Here is a 21223-nt window from a genome sequence, read left to right as displayed (position 1 = left end):
TATTTTCCATAACCAAAAACATTGTATTTCCAGCTGGTGTAAAAAAAAATCTAATGCAAAAGACGAAAAAAACTCAACTTACAAACAGGAAAAATAAAAATAGTGTGCATATAACATATCTACCTCATAAACATGCTTTCAATGAGAATGACTCATGTCCACCTAATACCTTTTTTGCACTATTGGTTAGAGCCTGTAAGTAAGCATTTCACTGTAAGTTCTACACCTGTTGTATTCGGCGCACGTGACAAAAAAAAAAAAAAATAACTTTGATTTGATAGATCTATCTCACATTTTTATGCGAATTTGGTCTGGCCACCCAAAAAGTTACATATTGCCGCTTTAACACACACACGTGAGTGACTCAAATGACTCAAATGATGTCAATTAGCCTATCAGAAGCTTCTAAAGCCATGACATAATTTTCTGGAATTTTCCAAGCTGTTTAAAGGCACAGTCAACTTAGTGTATGTAAACTTCTGACCCACTGGAAATGTGATACAGTGAATTATAAGTGAAATAATCTGTAAACAATTGTTGAAAAAATTACTTGTGTCATGCAAAGTAGATGTCCTAACCGACTTGCCAAAACTATAGTTTGTTAACAAGAAATTTGTGGAGTGGTTGAAAAACGAGTTTTATTGACTCCAACCTAAGTGTATGTAAACTTCCGACTTCAACTGTATACATAGGGTCAAGAAGCTATATTTTAAAGTGTAAATGGAGGTATGAATACAGGACCATTTTGCCTAATTTCTGGCCATTAAAAACATCAAACTCAAAACATATGATCAGTACAACAAGTGCAGGACCATGAGAAACTGACTCTAACCAAGTGCTACTAACAAATCCCAATGTGGCATTTCAAAAGAGGCAAAGGAATTTCAGAAATTGTTCCAAGATGAAAACCAAACCTTAGCTACATGAAGACAAAGGCCATTCTTTCCTCCTCGGTGGAATATTTCCTGGACTAGACTTATGGCGAGGCAGGAGGAAAGAAAAAAAGAGAAGTTACCTGTTACAGCAATCAGAGCACCAGCAGCTGGTTTACTGCAGTTAGTCAGAAGGTCAGTGAGAAAGTCAGTCAGACCTAGGCCAATCACAGACAGCAGGCTTGGGGCCCTGTCTGGTGCCAGTGCTCTGCTGTGAAATGTACTGCCTGATCATAGAGAGCGGGTTGTCAGCACTCTTCACGCAGGGGTATATTTAAACCTGCCTCAAATGAAACTGGAAACTTCTTTATTAGTGGGAATTTGGAAATGAAGGTGCACAAAAGCAAAGCAAAATACCTCGGGACATTTGTCAGAGCACGAGAGCAGGGGTCAATGATTCCGATATGTTTAGGCTATACCTATCAAGATGAATCTATACGCGTTAACCCTCATCTCTCTCTTTACTCTCAGGTGCTGAAAGAACTTGCAGAGCTGGAACTAGGCCTATGTGATGATAGCAAACACGGATTCAATTGTCTGTGTGGATAAATAAAATGCCTAATCTAGATACAGTAGGCTCAAATAATTAAATGTAAAATGACATCCAGAAATGTCAGGTGCTGCAATGAAACTACTGAATTACATTAAGCTAAGAGAGTCTCAACCGGATGCTTTCTCAAGGCCTATAAAAGTTTGATTGTTTCGGTGGGTATCTTTTCAGTTTGTTGAGTCGAGTGTCTTAGGCCTATAAAGTTCCATCACTTGAGTGAAATGCATACCAGTGGAAGTCAGTGCCATTTAAGATTAGGAAGGATATTTTTTTTTGTTTCATGAGCATGGCCTTATTTCTATTTCAGCATATTGGATGACTCATTCATTTTCCATTCACCCAGCTCAATGTAACATTGATTGGTTTAAGTTATTACATACATGATACTCAAATTTTCCCTATACCCATCATGAGGTTGCTACAACCTAGCCTACGAATGAAAGTTTACAATGTAGGTGCACAGGTAGATATTTTTTTGTTGTTAATCAAGGTGACAGTGACACATACCACCTTGCACACAACTAGCTGATTTAGGGTGTAATCACTAGTCCAAACAGTTGCAACCGAGAGTTTCTAAAGGACAAATTCAGGTATGTTTATCCCTGTTTCGTTCAGTGTGCTTCCGTTTAAGAAACTTTTTAACATAAATCGGCGGAATGAATAGACCCTTGATCATCCCCAAACACAATTCACATGCATATCAGCCACATACAAACAGTATGATCTCTTTGCATAATTCCTTCTTGCATCTACGCCTTATTCTGTGAACAGGCGAAAAAAAACTTTCCAAGCCAAACTTTCATACCATAACGGCTAACTGCTCCACACAGCCTACATCGTTGTCACCATATTAGCTAACGCCATAGTCAACATAGCTACAATTACTAACGCGTTAGTAAACCCGCTACAATCATGTAGTACAGTGTACAGCAAGCGGTTTAGCAGTTACACCGGCAGGCCCCAGTGGCAATACACAGCCTACAAAACTTAAAGCTGACCGACTTGGAAGAGTTCCAGTGTTGGATAGCCATAGCCAGCTTCCTAACATAGCATACCTCTCTGTTTGAGCCAGGTATTGGAGTATTGTTAAACTCGCTAGATGCATTCGCTAGCTAGCTGCAACGTAACTTTTTGAGCAACCCAACCAAATTCACATAGAAATGTGTGTTATAGATCTTTTATCATTGAAAGCAAGTAAAGAAATGGTAGATCTGTTCTGTGGCTATTTCAATGCTTCCCTTTCTTATGTTTCATCTTTGCGTTTTTTACTTTTGGTTTTGTACAACAGCTTCAAACAGCTGAAAATACAATACTTTCGGTTATGGAAAAGATATTTCACAGCAGTTTAGAGGGTACAATGATTCTCTACACTATACTTGCTTGTTTAGTCACAAACTGAAATTAAGCTAACTATTAAAATGTTTGCTAAGCAATGTGTTTCAATCAATTATTTGTTGACGTGAATATATTTAGTATAATTTTATCTAAAAGGGATAACTATTTATATGAAATTCACTGAGGATGATCCTCCCCTTCCTCTGAGGAGCCTTCACTTTTACATGCCTTTCTGCATGTAATGTGTGTTACAGCCTAATGCAAAAGTTTATTCATAAATAGTTTTGACTTATCTCAGACACGTCAGATACCGAATACTGGTGCTTAGATTAAGAGCTGTGGAATTCCTCCCGAAGGGTGTTGAGCTAAATTGAAACAGGAAACCGGATTCATCTTGAGACTGAGATTTTCCCAGAGTATTGGCAGGTCTTGTTTGACGGTGTATCAAAAGCCTTAGGCTGCTGGGGTTAGTTTCCGATGAAAGGAAACATCATGTGACGCAATAGCAGTTCAGATGAAACACTCAATAACATCCTCATCAGTCCATTGCACAGTGGTACCTGACTGAAAATGTCCTGTTGCCAACAAAATACTTTGTTGCCCTACAGAAAACAGTAGTTGGGTTGATGGGTAAAAATACCCCATATTTTAGCATAAGTATTGTAATTACGTGCAAGTATTTTCAAAAGTGGACTTACGCATTACAAAAGTCACTTTTTTAGAAAAAGTTAGTTCCCCAAGGCCTTTAGAGGTTATATTGGTACATTAGTTCCCCAAGGTCTTTAGAGGTTATATTGGTGCATTTGGACGTGGATATGTGTGGTTCTAAGGTATTTGAGATGCATATCATGTTATGCCATTTGCCCATCTAAATATGTGGGATATGGACCAAAAACGGTCTTGGGATATCAAACATGGAAATTTACATTTACGTCATTTAGCAGACGCTCTTATCCAGAAATATGTGGGATATGGACCAAAACCTGTCCTGGGATATCAAACATCAGTATATGAGGCCAGTTGGACGTACTGCCAAATTCTCTAAAACGATGTTGTGGTAGAGGAATGAACATTACATTCCCTGGAAACTGCTCTGGTGGATATTGTTGCAGTGAGCATGCCAATTGTACACTCCCTCAAAACTTGAGACATTTGTGGCATTGTGTTGTGACAAAACTGCACATTTTAGACTGGCCTTTTATTGTCCCCAGCACAAGGCGCACCTGTGTAATGATCATGCTGTTTAATCAGCTTCTGGATATGCCACACCTGTCAGGTGGATTGATCATCTTGGCAAAGGAGAAATGCTCACTAAAAGGAATGTAAACACATTTGTGCACAACATTTCTGAAAAATAAGCTTTTGCATCCAGACATTAAAACAGAATTCAACAATACAAAAACATTTACTGAACTCAATAAGAAATCAAATAAATGTATTGAATTTTTTTATAAAATGTATTTGCCCCAGTTAATTATAAGACATGAACAAATGCATCAGTGATTAGTGTTGTCACGATACCATCATTTTTCTAACACAATACCAGGCCAAGTATCACGATACTGAGTAGTATCGAGACACCACAGGGGGAAAGAATTCAGCGGCCTAGCGTCCTGTTCGACCCGTCCCCGGACACTTGTTCCCATTTATAAGAGTTATGCGCATTTGCTACACATTAAGCCAGTCACTGATATTCATACTTTCACTCAATTTAAAAAAACATTTTGAATTAAACTTCACACTGTATAATATAATGTATATTGAGTGGCTAATTTGCATATATTTGCAAAGGCCTACCTGTGATTTGGCTTGAGGAATGGGAGGAAGGAATATACAGTACATGCATACTGATCTGCATGTCATTGTGGCAATAAAGGGAAAACACTGCATGAAGCCTTCTCTTCAGTTAACACAGACAAACACTCTCCATCCCTCCCACACTCTGTCTCCCTCCCTCTTAGAAACACGCACCACTTTCTCTACCAAAAATACATACACAGCTTCCAACTTAAAAAATGTTACGCACCAAACATAATGTAAGGAGCACCAGAAAGAACAATATTTTATACAGTTAGGCTTATATGAATTCTAACTTTGAAGCACATCTCCTGCCTGTCACCAAGGGAGTACCCCAAGGCTCAATCCTAGGCCCCACACTCTTCTCAATTTACATCAGCATAGCTCAGGCAGTAGGAAGCTCTCTCATCCATTTATATGTAGATGACACAGTCATACTCAGCTGGCCCCTCCCTGGATTTTGTGTTAAATGCTCTACAACAAAGCTTTCTTAGAAAGCGTGTTGGACACTCTACCCTGAACCTTGTTCTGAACACCTCCAAAATAAAGGTCAGGTGGTTTGGTAAGAAGAATGCCCCTCTTCCAACAGGTGTTATTACTACAGCTGAGGGTTTAGAGCTTGAGGTAGTCACCTCATACAAGTACTTGGGAGTCCTTCTCTCAGCACATATCAAAGCTGCAGGCTAAAGTTAAATCTAGACTTGGTTTCCTCTATCGTAATCGCTCCTCTTTCACCCCAGCTGCCAAACTAACCCTGATTCAGATGACCATCCTACCCATGCTAGATTACGGAGACATAATTTATAGATCGGCAGGTAAGGGTGCTCTCGAGCGGCTAGACGTTCTTTACCATTCGGCCATCAGATTTTCCCCCAATGCTCCTTATAGGACACGTCACTGCAGCCCTCATCCTCCACAAACAACACCAGTTCTGCCTACAGCACCCGATGTCACAGGAAGGCCAAAAAGATCATCAAGGACAACAACCACCTAAGCCACTGCCTGTTCACACCGCTACCATCCAGAAGGCGAGATCAGTACAGGTGCATCAAAGCTGGGACCGAGAGACTGAAGGCCATCAGACTGCTAAAACAGCAATCACTTACTCAGAGGCTGCTGTCTAGATTGAGACCCAATGATCACTAGTCACTTTAAAACAATGCCACTTTAAATAATGCACTTCAATAATGTTTACATATCTTATGTTACTCATATCATATGTATATAGTGTATTTCATATAATTTATTGCACCTTGCCAATGCCACTCAGCGATTGCTCATCCATATATTGTATGTACATATTCTCATTTACCCATGTAGATGTGTGACTTAGGCAGTTGTTGGCAAATTGTTAGATATTACTGCACTGTCGGAACTAGAAGTATAAGTATTTCGCCACACTCGCATTAACATCTGCTAACCATGTGTATGTGACCAATAAAATTTGATTCGATTTGACAAAGCAAAAAGAAAAAAAACAGGCTTCGAAATTTTCGCAAATGAATCTAAATAAACAAAACTGAAATATCACATTTACATACATACTCAGACTCTTTACTCGGTACTTGAAGCAACTTTGGCAGCAATTACAGCCTGGACTCTTCTTGGCTTTGACGCTACAAGCTTGGGACGCCTGTATTTGGGGAGTTTCTTCCATTCTTCTCTGCAGATCTTCTCAAGCTCTGTCAGGTTGGATGGGGAGCGTCGCTGCACAGCTATTTTCAGACCTCTCCAGAGATGTTCGATTGGGTTCAAGTCTGGACTCTGGCTGAGCCTCAAGAACATTCAGAGACTTGTCCCGAAGCCACTCCTGCGTTGTCTTGGCTGTGCTTAGGGTCATTGTCCTGTCGGAAGGTGATCCTTCGCCCCAGTCTGAAGTCCTGAGCGCTCACCAACAATACTGAATGAACAATGAACACTTATTTTAACTTAATATAATACATTAATAAAATCAATTAAGTCTCAAATAAATAATGAAACATGTTCAATTTGGTTTAAATAATGCAAAAACAAAGTGTTGGAGAAGTAAAAGTGCAATATTTGCCATGTAAAAAAAGCTAATGTTTAAGTTCCTTGCTCAGAACATGAGAACATATGAAAACTGGTGGTTCCTTCTAACATGAGTTTTCAATATTCCCAGGTAATAAGTTTTAGGTTGTAGTTATTATAGGACTATTTCTCTCTATACCATTTGTATTTCATATACCTTTGACTATTGGATGTTCTAATAGGTACTTTAGCATTGCCAGCCTAATCTCGGGAGTTGGTAGGCTTGAAGTCATAAACAGAGCAATGCTTGAAGCATTGCGAAGAGCTGCTGGCAAACGCAGGAAAGTGCTGTTTGAATGAATGCCTACCACCGCTCAGTCAGAATGCTCTATCAAATCCTAGACTTAATTATAATATAATAACACACAGAAATACGAGCCTTAGGTCAGTAATATGGTCAAATTCGGAAACTATCATTTCGAAAACAAAACGTTTATTCTTTCAGTGAAATTACGGAACAGTTCCGTATTTTATCTAACGGGTGGCATCCATAAGTCTAAATATTGCTGTTACATTGCACAACCATCAATGTTGTCATAATTATGTAAAATTCTGGCAAATTAGTTCGCAACGAGCCAGGCGGCCCAAACTGCTGCATATACCCTGACTCTTGCACAGAACGCAAGAGAAGTGACACCATTTCACTAGTTAAAAGAAATTCATGTTAGCAGGCAATATTAACTAAATATGCAGGTTTAAAAAATATATACTTGTGTATTGATTTTAAGAAAGGCGTTGATGTTTATGGTTAGGTATACATTGTTGCAACGACAGTGCTTTTTTCGCGAATGCGCTTGTTAAATCACCCATTTGGCGAAGTAGGCTATGATCCAATGATAAATTAACAGGCACCGCATCGATTATATTCAACGCAGGACAAGCTAGATAAACTAGTAATATCATCAACCATGTGTAGTTAACTAGTGATTATGTTAAGATTGTTTTTTATGAGAAGTTTAATGCTAGCTAGCACCTTACCTTGGCTCCTTGCCGCACTCGCATAACAGGTAGTCAGCCTGCAACGCAGCCACATCGTGGAGTGCAACGTAATTGGCCATAATCGGTGTCCAAAAATGCCGATTACCGATTGTTATGAAAACTTGAAATTGGCCCTAATTAAATCGGCCATTCCAATTAAAAATCGGTCGACCTCTAGTCTGAAGGTACCACGTTCATCTCTACAAACAATAGTACGCAAGTATAAACACCATGGGACCACGCAGCCGTCATACCGCTCAGGAAGGAGACGCGTTCTGTCTCCTAGAGATTAACGCACTTTGGTGCGAAAAGTGCAACTCAATCCCAGAAAAAAAGATGCTGGAGGAAACAGGTACAAAAGTATCTATATCCACAGTAAAACGAGTCCTATATCGACATAACCTGAAAGGCCGCTCAGCAAGGAAGAAGCCACTGCTCCAAAACCGCCATAAAAAAGCCAGACTACAGTTTGCAACTGATTGTACTTTTTGGAGAAATACCCTCTAGTCTGATGAAACAAAAATTGAACTGTTTGGCCATAATGACCATCGTTATGTTTGGAGGAAAAAGGGGGATGCTTGCAAGCTGAAGAACACCCTCCCAACCGTGAAGCACGGGGGTGGCAGCATCATTTTGTGGGGGTGCTTTGCTGCAGGAGGGACTGTTGCACTTCACAAAATGCCATCATGAGGAGGGAAAATGATGTGGATATATTGAAGCAACATCTCAAGACATTAGTCAGGAAGTTAAAGCTTGGTCGCAAATGGGTCTTCCAAATGGACAATGACCCAAGCATACTTCCAAAGTTGTGGCAAAATGGCTTAAGGAAAACAATGTCAAGGTATTGGAGTGGCCATCACAAAGCCCTGACCTCAATCCCATTGAAAATGTGTGGGCAGAACTGAAAAAGTGTGTGCGAGCCAGGAGGCCTACAAAACTGACAGGAGCAATGGGCCAAAACCAGGAGGAATGGGCCAAAATTCACCCAACTTATTGTGGGAAGCTAGTGGAAGGCTACCCAAAATGTTTGACCCAAGTTGAACAATTTAAAGGCAATGCTACCAAATACTAATTGAGTGTATGTAAACTTCTGACCCACTGGGAATCTGATGAAATTTTTTTTTAATCTAAAATAAATAATTCTCTCAACTATTATTCTGACATTTCACATTCTTAAAAATAAAGTGGTGATCCTAACTGACCTAAAACAGGGGATTTTTACTTGGCTTAAATGTCAGGAATTGTGAAAAACTGAGTTTAAATGTATTTGGCTAAGGTGTATGTAAACTTCAACTGTATGCCCCTAATGCAATTCTAAAGTATAATAGATCCAGTGTGATTTCAGATTTGTCAAATTATTGTATTCTGTTGATTTTATATAACAACATTTCAACCTCGTTTAGCATGATCTATTCAAATATGACATAATTCTACTATTTGAATGCATTTGCATCACTGTCAATGACATACTTTTATTTTGAAGGCTAACCGCAAAGTAAACTATTGTGGCTAATTCTTATTGTGGCTAGCTTCACATAGATGGGTACGAGCACCATTCATCAAATAAGAACTGTCTTAGGAAATAGGGTCATTTTAGATGACACCTAGCTATATAATTAGTTAGCTAACTAACTATAGCTACTGAAACAGATGTTTTTGGGGAAGAACATTGTTTGCATCTATGCGCTAGCTAGCTTTTTTTTTAATGACCAGCACTGTAGCAAGACAACTCTACCAGCATCATAGCATACCTATCAACGAATCGTTGTGACATATGAAATACGAGTGATAGTGTAAACAATGTGTAATATCTACGTAAATATAATTAATGAACGCGTTAAATTATGTGACGTACAGTCAAATTCAGGTCCTGATTGGTCAACAAGCTTATTTGATGTGTATCTTTTTTGACACTCAAAAACCCAAACGGCGTTCCATAGTATGAGAAATCCTGGTTGAGAATGAAACTGAACAACGAAACAGCACAGCAAGTAAGTGAAAGAAAAAGGTTTTGATTATGTTTTACTGGTAATGGGAACATAAGTAAATGCCAACAAAATAACTTTTTGGTCAGTGTGGTGTGTGTGTAACCTTTATTTAACTTGGCAAGTCAGTTAAGAACAAATTTACAATGACGGCCTACCCCGGGCCAAACGCTGGGTCAATTGTGCGCCGCCCTATGGGACTCCCAATCACGGCCAGATGTGATACAGCCTGGATTCGAACCACTGAGATGCAGTGCCTTGGACACAGCGGTCTATGTGTGTGTGTTAACTATTTAACTGTACTAGAATGCTTAAAAAGGGTGCTAAATTTTTTTATATCTCTTATCAATATCGTTTTTTTTTTGTTAAGGAAAATATCGGATATTGGTATCGGCCAAAAATATATAATTGGTGCATCACTAAACAGAATAATTGGCCATTTAGGCTAGCACACTTCAAAGTAAACTTGTTCTAGTACAACAGAGGCCTATGGTGCATGTAAACAGCATAATTTGTCCCCCAAAGTAGAGGTCTGCATGGGACTGATTTCTTCATCCCGCCTGCACCCGCAGCTTTCATACCGCACCAGCAAGCATCTGTCTGTCCGACTCCCACCCGCTACCACAAGAACTTGTCTCGTACCAAACCGTAGTCCCGCAATGTTATTTTAGGTGTATGTGATGCAGCTCACTTGCCAGCCATGGTCCCAGCAATTTTGCGCCTTATAGGCAATATCGAAATGCGCAAAAATAACCTCTGAAATAGGTTAAATTACCAGAGATTCTCACCTGGTCCATTATATTAGGCTATCTGTATTACTGGGCTATATCAACCAATAGGCTAGACATAGTTTGAAGAGAGCAGAGTTGGAGAGACTTGCACTTTCTCTTGAGATACGTTTTATAGCCTACCTTTAGGAGTGGGACAATTTTCAGACGGAGACAAATATGGTTGATCAATATTTATTTCTAGGCGATGTAGTAAACTATAGCCTAATCATTTAGGAAGTACATATCCTTGCAAAGATAACTTCCCAGTGCTTCCCCGCCAATGCATAGACTACAGCCTACTCTATTTAATTGAGACCACTTGCGCACCTGATCTCACAGGTATGGCTACTGAACATGAAGCAGCAAGAATGACGACAGTGGACACTTCCACTTTCTCTTAACCTACGTTTTGCATACAGCCTACCTTTTAAGAGAACGAGTTGCAAGCAAATAAATGGGTAATCAATATTTATTGAAAATGAAAAAGGTGCAAAGCTCGCTCACCATGGTAGCCTGTGGGCGCCTTGGGCCTTTTCAATAATTTTTTGATTGCACCTCGACTCACGTTGGTTGAGCGCCCTTCACTTCCTTCCATTATCAATATATATCCTGAACAGAAATATAAAACGCAACACGTAAAGCGTTGGTCCCATGTTTCATGAGCTGAAATAAAAGAACCCAGAAATGTTCCATATGCACAAAAATCTTATTTCTCTCAAATTGTGCACAAATGTGTTTACATCCCTGTTAGTGAGCATTTCTCCTTTGCCAAGATAATCCATTCACCTGACAGGTGTCCTATCAAGAAGTTGATTAAACACATTATCATTACACAGGTGCACTTTGTGCTGGGGGCAATAAAAGGCCACTAAAATGTGCAGTTTTGTCACACAACACAATGCCACAGATGTCTCAAGTTGAGGGAGCATGCAATTGGCATGCTGACTGCAGGAATGTCCACCTGAGTTGTTGCCAGAGAATTGAATGTTTATTCCTCTACCATAAGCCGCAGACCACATGTAACCATGCCAGCCCAGGACCTCCACATCAATGGCTGCACCCATACCCAGTCATCTGAAATCCATAGATTAAGGCCTAAAGAATTTATTTAAATTGACTGATTTCCTTATATGAAAAAAATAAAATTGTTGAAAGTGTTGCATTTATATTTTTGTTCAGCATATTTTACAGCCACTGTAATTAACTATAGTCAAATCATATTGAACTTAATTTCCTTGGAAAGAAGTGCCACTTGATTCTCCGCCTATTTCAAATGAGACCACACATATAGATAGATGGTCTTCCCTGTGGCTCAGTTGGTAGAGTATGGTGTTTGCAACGCCAGGGTTGTGGGTTCGATTCCCACAGAGGGCCAGTACCAAAAAAAAAATAAAAGTGAAATGAAATGTATGCATTCACTACTGTAAGTCGCTCTGGATAAGAGCGTCTGCTAAATTACTAAAATGTCAAATGTAATGGGTTAGCTGACATCTTCACGAAAACGATGTGCGCACTTTAATGGAGCAGAAGTCAGTGTGTTGTAATTCTGGATGGCCAGATTGCTAGCAAGAATGACAAGAAACTGCCATTTGGGGAATCATAAGTGTCTCGTTTCATCTGGTTCTTGATACCATGGGTTATTTTTAGGTGTTTTGATTGCTTTCATGTCAATGCTAATATGGCTAAAATTTTAGAAAAGCTGCATTGCTTGCCAAATCATGGCAGCTTTATCCCAAATTCAAAATGGACTGGTTGATTAAAGTAGGGAAATGTTTTCCAACCATAAGATGCAGTTCTGGAATAATAGGAGTCTCATCTATTTTAGGCTTTTTTGTGAACTGCTAGTGTGCCATTTACTCTTCGTAAACCTAGGCAGGTTCCGGACTGAAATATGCAACAAAAACATTTATTTGCCTGCATTAAAACACATTCATTACATGTGTCATTTATCAGACCCTCTTATCCAGAGCGACTTAGTGCATTCATTTTTTATTTAACCTTTATTTAACCAGGCAAGTCAGTTAAGAACAAATTCTTATTTACAATGACTGCCTACAACGGTCAAACCCAGATGATGCTGGGCCAATTGTGCGCAGCCCTATGGCACTCCTATTCACAGCTGGTTGTGATACAGCCAGGAATCGAACCAGGGTGTCTGTAGCGATGCCTCTAGCACCGAGATGCAGTGCCTTAGACCGCTGCGCCCCTCGGGAGCCCCAAAATGCATCAGTCTAGGAGCATACTTTGTTTCATGTTCAACAAAAGCTTACCCACCAAGTTTAAGCAAAAGAAAACGTGCCAAATATGGGCATCTTCTGGTTAAAAATTGAATAATGTTAGCTTTCTAAAGATTTAAATTGTATCTCTCAACATTGTAAAGGGAATAACACCGTTGAAACTGGAGTAAACGGTGAACAATGATATTGATAAGAAAGACGCACCTGTTTCAGTAACGCAAGTCGCGGCTCAAATGGCCGTGCAGTCCACCAAAGGAATTAATTTCAAAGAACCTTGAGTTTTTACTAATAGCAGATAATTTATGGTTTGTGGATAAATTCATTATTACCTTGCGGTCTTACTGAAGTTAGCAACGTATGATCAAAAATGGAAAAATGGCCTACGAAAACCCTACTGAACTGCACACCCCTAGCTAGATCAAACAGAATGTACAAAACATTAGGAACACCTTGAGATGCATCCCCTTTTGCCCTCAGAACAGCCTCAATTATGGGCATGGACTCTACAAGGTGTCGAAAGCGTTCCACAGGGATGCTGGCCAATGTTGACTCCAATGCTTCCCACAGTTGTGTCAAGTTGGCTGGATGGGAACGTCCTTTGGGTGGTGGACCATTCTTGAGCATGAAAAACACAGCAGCTTTGCAGTTCTTGGCCAATAGCTTCTACCCCCCAGATGATCAGGCTGCTGAATAGCCACCACTAGTCAGCTACCTACTCCCCTTGTCCCCTCCTAACCCCCCACCAACTGACATTTTACCCTGACTCCACCCCAATGGACATTTAGCATGCTGAATAGCCACCACTAGTCAGCTACCTACTCCCCTTGTCCCCTCCTAACCCCCCACCAACTGACATTTTACCCTGCCTCCACCCCAATGGACATTTAGCATGCTGAATAGCCAACACTAGTCAGTTACCTACCGTAATTTCCGGACTATTAAGCGCACCTGAATAAGCCGCACCCACAGATTTTTTTTATTTTGAACATAAATAAGCTGCACATGTCTATAAGCCGCAGGTGCCTACCGGTACATTGAAACAAATTAACTTTACACAGGCTTTAACGAAACACGGCTTGTAACAAGAAATCAAAAATTTGCAGTAAGCTTTAGTTGTCTTTTTGCACCGAGTCAATTCCTCACGCTGCTGTTTCCAACGTCTTATCATCGACTCATTAATACCAAGCTCCCGTGCAGCAGCTCTATTTCCTTTTCCAACAGCCAGATCAATCGCCTTCAACTTGAAAGCTGCATCATATGCATTTCTCCGTGTCTTTGCCATGATGAGGGTGACAAAATGACTACCGTAATCAGAATGATGGGAAGTTTGAGAGCGCTTGATTTAATCTAAACAGTAAACAAAAAAGTTGTTTGACCTTAACCCGTTCGGCAATTTCATTGGTCTAATGAAAGCTTCATGCCGCCAAAAAAACTGAGCACGTCACAGAATGTGTTTTTAAAAAAAATAAAAAAAATTGAAAGCGGGAAAAATCCATATATTAGCCGCGTCATTGTTTAAGCCGCGAGGTTCAAAGCCTGGGAAAAAAGTTCCGGCTTATAGTCCGGAATTTTCGGTACTCCAATCCCCCCCTGCTCCCCAGGTCTTATTTCCATTTGTCCTGTAATGTTGGAACTTGGAGCTCAAGAATTTCACTGTAACCTGTAATTACAGTGAGCTCCAAAAGTATTGGGACAGTGACATTTTGTGTTGTTTTGGATTTTAAATGATACAAGGACTATGAGGTTAAAGTGCAGACTGTCAGTTTTAATTGGATGGTATTTTCATCCATATCGGGTGAACCATTTAGAAATGACAGCAGTTTTTAGGGACAAATTCACTTGTGCCTATTAAAGCAGTCAAAAGTGTAGTATTTGGTCCCATGCAATGATTACGCCAAGCTTGTGATTCTACAAACTTGTTGGATGCATTTTTTGTTTGTTTTGGTTGTGTTTCACATTATTTTGTGCCCAATAGAAATGAATGGTAAATAATGCTGTATGAATTTGGAGTCACTTATTGTAAATAAGAATAGAATATGTTTCTAAACACTGTTACATTAATGTGGACACTACCATGATTACAGATAGTCCTGAATGAATTGTGAATAATGATGAGTAAGAACGTTACAGACGCACAAATATCATACCCCAAGACATGCTAACCTCTCACTATGACACTAACAGGAGATTAGCATTTCGGGGGGGAATATGATATTTGTCCCCCCTAGAATGGGAGGGCCTTGTACAAAAGGTGGTGTAATTTCTAAACGGTTTACCAGATATGGATGAAAATACCCTCAAATTAAAGCTGGCAGTCTTCACTTTAACCTCTGTCATTGTATAAGAGCCAAAACAACTAAGTGTGTCACTGTTGTCCCAATACTTTTGGAGCTCACTGTACATGTGTAACCCTATACATGAGACAATTAAACTACCTACTCTAATCATGCCACAATGTTAGAGTTTAGTCAATGGATTAACTGAATAAAACTTGGTTCAGTAAACAGCCAACTGGTTTGATAAACCAAGAAACCAAGTTTAAATTCAAGATAAAGAACAACATCTACTGTCTGCAATTGTCTCCTTCAGTTTCCTGTTAGTCTGCTGCAGTAGGTTATGTTGTGTGGTGTTTCCCAGGCAGGCTAAAGCTGGGTCACACCTGTTCCCCTGCTAGCTCTTCCGGCCGGCTGAGGGAAAGGGAAGTTTTCAAAGGCCAGGGTGTCACATGACATTTCCTTTACAAGTATGCTTGTGCTTGGCTGCCCCCCCCTCCCAATCCTCCCCAAAATGAATAAGAGGTGAGTGTCTCTCTGAAACACAACCAAATAAAGAGTCTCAGGTCAGGTCAAGTTCTGAGTCATCTCTCTGGTAAACTACCACACACATGCTATGCAGTGCTGGGAATTGCCAGGGACCTCAAGAGACAATATTATCACAGTACTTACGTGCCAATAAGATATGTATTCCGATTTACACAATTCTATGTATTGTGATTCAATACTGTGATTTTATTGCTATTCCATGGTCCAAACATATTGCTCACCTGCTGCAGAGGGACAAGAGAAAACGAGTTTTGATCAGTCATGGAAATAAAAGTGCTTTAAATTGGCTCCCTATTATAAAATAAGATGGAGAACAAGCTACGAAGGGGAAAAAAATACTGGAGTTTTGGTGCAGGTACAGCCAACTAGCGCGAAAATGATATTGTCATTAAGATATACTGTAAAAAAATTCAATCCCAATTTGTAATTGTATTGATTTTATCCCCCATCACTAATGCCATGCTGAATTTGATTGATTTAAAAAAATGCAGTACAACAGAGGTTTTTAGATACCTCTGGGAAACAGTTTAGGTGTAAATCAACTATCAACCAACCACCATATAAAATGTTTATGATATGCAAAGTGAAAGGGAAAGAGCAAACAGAATGCCCATGTCCAAGGTGACATCTGAGAAGTATTCCAAGCAATTCAACTTTAAAAAAAAAAATCTGTGACCCAAAGACTGTCAGTGAGGCTTGTGAATTTTGACTGAAAATATAATTAATTGGGACTAGTCAGTTTTGACCTGGCTTGCCATGGAACAACACAGTCTATTGTTCACACTAAAGGATATTAGGTGCTGTATGTTTTCCCAAGCTGGGACTCAATCCAAGTTGGCAAGGGCAGAAAGGGTTTTTCACACATAATGGTGGGCTGGTATCGTCAACCTTAATTTGAAATTTCCCATCTTACTGTACCTCCTAGCATTCACTGTAACACGTGAGGAAGTAACAAAGTTAACTGCCTGCTATTGTGGACAGTATCAACTCATGAATGGCAATCATAACAATGCTGAGGCACTTGTGTAAACAAAAACAGACACATATAATCATCCACCAGACAAAGGAGGGAATTTGACACAAGTCACCTACACCATCTCTGGATCAGAAGACGATCCCCCTCAGTAACAGAAAAAGTAACTTAATTTTGGTAGGGCATTTAGTTCTCAGTACTCCAATACAGCATCGTCCTGTAGCACTCACATTTGTAGCCATGAAATGCTTTGAAAGGCTGGTCATGGCTCACATCAACACCATCATCCCAGACACCATGGACCCATTCCAATTCACATACTGCCCCAACAGATCCACAGACAACACAATCTCTATTGCACTGGACAAGAGGAACACCTATGTGAGAACGCTGTTCATAGACTACAGCTCAGCGTTCAACACAATAGTGCCTTCCAAGCTCATCACTAAGCTAAGGACCTTGGGACTAAACACCTCCCTCTGCAACTGGATCCTGGACTTCCGGATGGGCCTCCCCCAGGTGGTAAGAGAAGGCAGCAACACATCCACCAATCTGACCCTCAACACGGGGGCCCCTCAGGGGTGTGTGCTTGGTCCCCTCCTGTACTCCCCGTTCACCCACGACTGCGTGGCCAAACACAACTCCAAGACCATCATAAAGTTTGCAGACGACACGATGGTGGCAGGCCTGATCAGCAACAACAATGAGACAGCCTATAGTGAGTAGGTCAGAGACCTGGCTCTCCCTCAACGTCAGCAAGACAAAGGAGCTGATTGTGAACTACAGAAAACGGAGGGCAGAGCATGCCCTCATTCACATCGACGGGGCTGTAGCGTAGTGGGTTGAGAGCTTCAAGTTCCTCTGTGTCCACATCACTAAGGATTTATCATGGTCCACAAACACCAACTCAGTCTTGAAGAGTGCACGACAACACCTCTTCCCCCTTAGGAGGCTGAAAATATTTGGCATGGACCATCATATCCACAAAGTTCTACTGCTGCACCATAATAACCATCTGGGCTGACTGCATCACCGCTTGGTATGGCAACTGCTTGGCATCCGACCAACCACAGTAATATGTACATATCTACCTCAATTACCTCGTACCCCTGCGCAGACTTGACACTGGTACCCAGTGTATATAGCCATGTTATCGTTACTCATTGTGTATTTATTATTATTATTACATGTTTTACTTTGATATTATTTCTCAATTTTCTTTCTCTCTGCGTTCTTGGGAAGTGCCGTAAGTTTAAATTCCCAGTTGTTTTAAACGCGGCATTAGTCTACACTTGTTGCTTACGACACGTGTGACTCTTTGTGCATAAGTCATGGGCAACAGTCCAGACGAGTTCCAAACAGCCATTTAAACAAAGTTGTCAGCAAAACGTGTTTTGACAACTGCTATATTGATGCACTACTTATAATAATTGAAGTGCCTCATTTTTGTAAATGCTCTACAGAGTCCCATAGTGACCCAACTGTGCCAACGTTACAGTAACCACGCAATGAATGAGCAGGTAATGTTTTACCACTTAATTACCTGCAGTAGCACGGAGGAGTCAACTTTTCCCGTTGGTAGCTAGGTAGGCGACTACTGGGTGATATGCCTTTATCCAAGGATCAACTGTAAATAAAATATATGTTTTATGATAAATGTCAGAAAACCCTGTCACAAAAAGACATGGCATATATTTTCGTCCCTGTCCACACGGGAACTTTAGAGCAGATACGAGACTTTTGGCCGTTTCTATTCGGAAAGCACTTTAAATGTATACCGTTAGGTCCTTTATCTTCTCTCACGTTTCTTCAAGTTCTTGACAATCATAATCCGCTCGTATGTTGCTGTCGAGTGCCGGGACAAAAAAACAACAAAAAACATCCTTCGGTATTTGAACAGTTCTGTCAGTGCTTCTGCGTAGACTAATCTTTCACTCCTCTGCGTGCTACTTACTATTCGCTAGCAGCACTGAAGATGGCGTCACTCAGATACGGTAATAAAGAAACCTTCAAAATAAAAGCCCCATTTCAAAAACATTGTAAGGTGGAAAACTCATTCAAAAGATAACATTTGTATCTATTTCGATAGTTTTGTGCTTATAAGCAAATGCAATAAGACATTTATGGTAAAAAAAAGTTTTACATATGTTTTAAAAACATTATTTTAAGGCCACTATTAAAAAACACAATCTTCAGACTGGTATGTTGACAATATTGGACTGATAGTGAAAAAACTATTCTTAGTGCCGATGTAAGAGTTGGGTTGGAAGTACTCAGTAGGGTCTGTAGAATCTGTATATGGTGTCATTTCATGGGTCGCTGAATAATACAGAGTGTTGCTGGCCTTTTACTACACCTTCCATAAAAAAATCTGACTGTTTCCATGGTTACCCATGAACATCATTCTGAAAGAAATCGCTGGAAAAAAGACCCAATTGTCTCTACAAGGCAGAATGTTGAATAAAATGATATTTACACTTATTTTACCGGTTGAACATCCTGTTGGTCCTTTTGGTGGTAGGATGTGGACAGGAAAGCGTTGTTTACTGGTTTTTTTTGCGGCGCCGGTCTGTCACTTGTATTTTCAACATGCTGATGCATTGCACATGATGGACAATATGGAAACAATATCCAAACGTAACCACATGTAGTTGACCAAAGCATGTTTCCTCGCAATCAGCTGGAAATGTTTGTCGTTCGGTTAAGCTCCATTATATTGAGCAAGTGTTCGTCATGTGCAAATTGCTTCAGTTTTGAAACATAAAACCGGAAATACAAACAATATACAGACCAGCATACTGAAGTTCGGGTTGATAACACTACTCTGTGTATATTTTGTCTTACGTTCCTACCTGCAAAAAGACCACCCCCACGGACAACCGGTAAAGTATAATTTTATTCAGCATTCTGGCTTGTAGAGGTCGTGAGAGGAAACGTTCCTTATCCACACGCTCATTTCTCCCCGACGTAGAATTCTATGCAGTTCAACGTCGGGTCTTCAGGCCAACTACAACCATTCCATAGGCCACAACGCAAATCACTGTCTATGAAATACATATTGGTTTATAGTGAAAAAACTATACTTTGTGCTGACGTAAAAGTGGAGTTTGGAGTACTCAGTAGGGTCTGTAGAAACTACAAGTGCCTTCAGAAAGTATTCATAACCCATGAGTTGTTCTACAGTTTGTTGTGTTACAGCCTGAATTCAAAATGGATTACATTTTGGGTTTTTTCTCACCCATCTACACACATACCCTGCTACGATAAGTGAAAACATGCTTGAAATGTTACATTTATGGAAAATGAAATACAGAAATGTCTCATTTACATAAGTATTCACACCCCTGAGTCAATACTTTGTTGAATCACCTTTTTTCAGCTGTGAGTCTTTCTGGGTAAGGCTCTAATAGCTTTCCACACCTGGATTGTGCAACATTTTCCCATTATTCTTTTCAAAATTCTTCAAGCTCTGTCAAATTTGTTGTTGATCATTGCAAGACAACCATTTTCAGGTCTTGCCATAGATTTTCAAGAAAACTTAAGTAAAAACTGTAACTTGGCCACTCAGAATCATTCACTGTCTTCTTGGTAAGCAACTCCAGTGTAGATTTGGCATTGTGTTTTTGTGCTGCTGAAAGGTGAATTAATCTCCCAGTGTCTGGTGGAAAGCAGACTGAACCAGGTTTTCCTCTAGGATTTTGCCTGTGCTTAGCTCTATTCCTTATATTTTTATCCAGAAACATTCCCCAGTGCTTAAAGATTACAAGCATACCCATAACATAATGCAGCCACCTCCTATGCTTGAAAATATGGAAAGTGGTACTCAGTAATGTGTTGTATTGGATTTGCACCAAACATAGCACTTTGTATTCAGGACAAAAAGTTAATTGCTTTGCCACATTTTTTGCAGTATTACTTTAGTGTTTTGTTGCACACAGGATGCATTTAAAAAAAAATGTTTTTATTCTGCACAAGCTTCCTTCTTTTCACTCTGTAAATTTGATTAGTATTGTGGAGTAACTACAATGTTGTTGATCCATCCTCAGTTTTCTCCTATCACAGTCATTAAACTCTGTAACTGTTTTAAAGTCACCAATGGCCTCATTCTGAAATCCCTGAGTGGTTTCCTTACTCTCCGGCAACTGCGTTAGGAACAACGCCTGTATCTTTGTAGTGACTGGGTGTGTTGTTACACCATCCAAAGTGTAAATAATAACTTCACTATGCTCAAAGGGATATTCAGTGTCTGCTTATTTTTATATTTACCCATCTACCAATAGGTGCCCTTCTTCACGAGGCATTGGAAAACCTCCCTGGTCTTTGTGGGGTCTGAGGTCTACATACCCAACAGCACTTTCTACTACACCCGTTCTGTAGGCCTATAAATTACATATTGACTTATAGAGAAAAAACTATGCCAATGCCAGTCTACTCACTAGAGTCCCTAGAATACAAAATAGACGAGTTTGGACAAAAGGCTAGGTCATGTTGCTATCTTACATTTTTTTTTTTTTTTTTTTTTTTTTTTTACATTTGAACAGTTAGACACAGCAGCACCATAGACAGGCTGACAACATTATACTATAAAATTGTAGCTGTCCAAATATGTGTCCCAAAAGCATATAAATGTGATTTAATCTTTTAGTCCACACTGGTCCAGTAAGATCTTGGATAAAAAGCTAAGAAGTGAGAGGAATTAGGGTTTAGAATGTTCATTATGAGGGTCTGGTGTGATGTGCTTTTGTGTTCTTGACCCAAATACCAATATCAACAGGTGAATAACATGAGATGCAAT

At 39.9% G+C, this 21223-nt stretch overlaps 1 protein-coding gene across 3 annotated transcripts in view; it reads right to left on the bottom strand.

Moving 5' to 3' along the window:
- peak1 (pseudopodium-enriched atypical kinase 1) overlaps positions 1-18399 on the bottom strand; it is a 298688-nt gene extending 280289 nt beyond the window's left edge. For 2 of the 3 annotated variants that reach the window (XM_014123825.2, XM_014123826.2), the window contains exons 1-2: positions 18207-18399; positions 17972-18055 (exon numbers count right to left, since the gene is read on the bottom strand). The gene's annotated coding sequence lies outside the window, so the exon portion shown is untranslated. The remainder of the gene's footprint in view (positions 1-17971; positions 18056-18206) is intronic. The other variant, XM_014123828.2, reaches the window with a different exon arrangement.
- Between the last annotated feature and the right edge of the window lie 2824 nt (positions 18400-21223).

The sequence above is a fragment of the Salmo salar genome, chromosome ssa10, assembly GCF_905237065.1.
Source record: "Salmo salar chromosome ssa10, Ssal_v3.1, whole genome shotgun sequence".
Classification (NCBI taxonomy): domain Eukaryota; kingdom Metazoa; phylum Chordata; class Actinopteri; order Salmoniformes; family Salmonidae; genus Salmo; species Salmo salar.
Note: the sequence above shows the minus strand (reverse complement) of the source record. Positions and strands in the feature narration are given on the sequence as shown.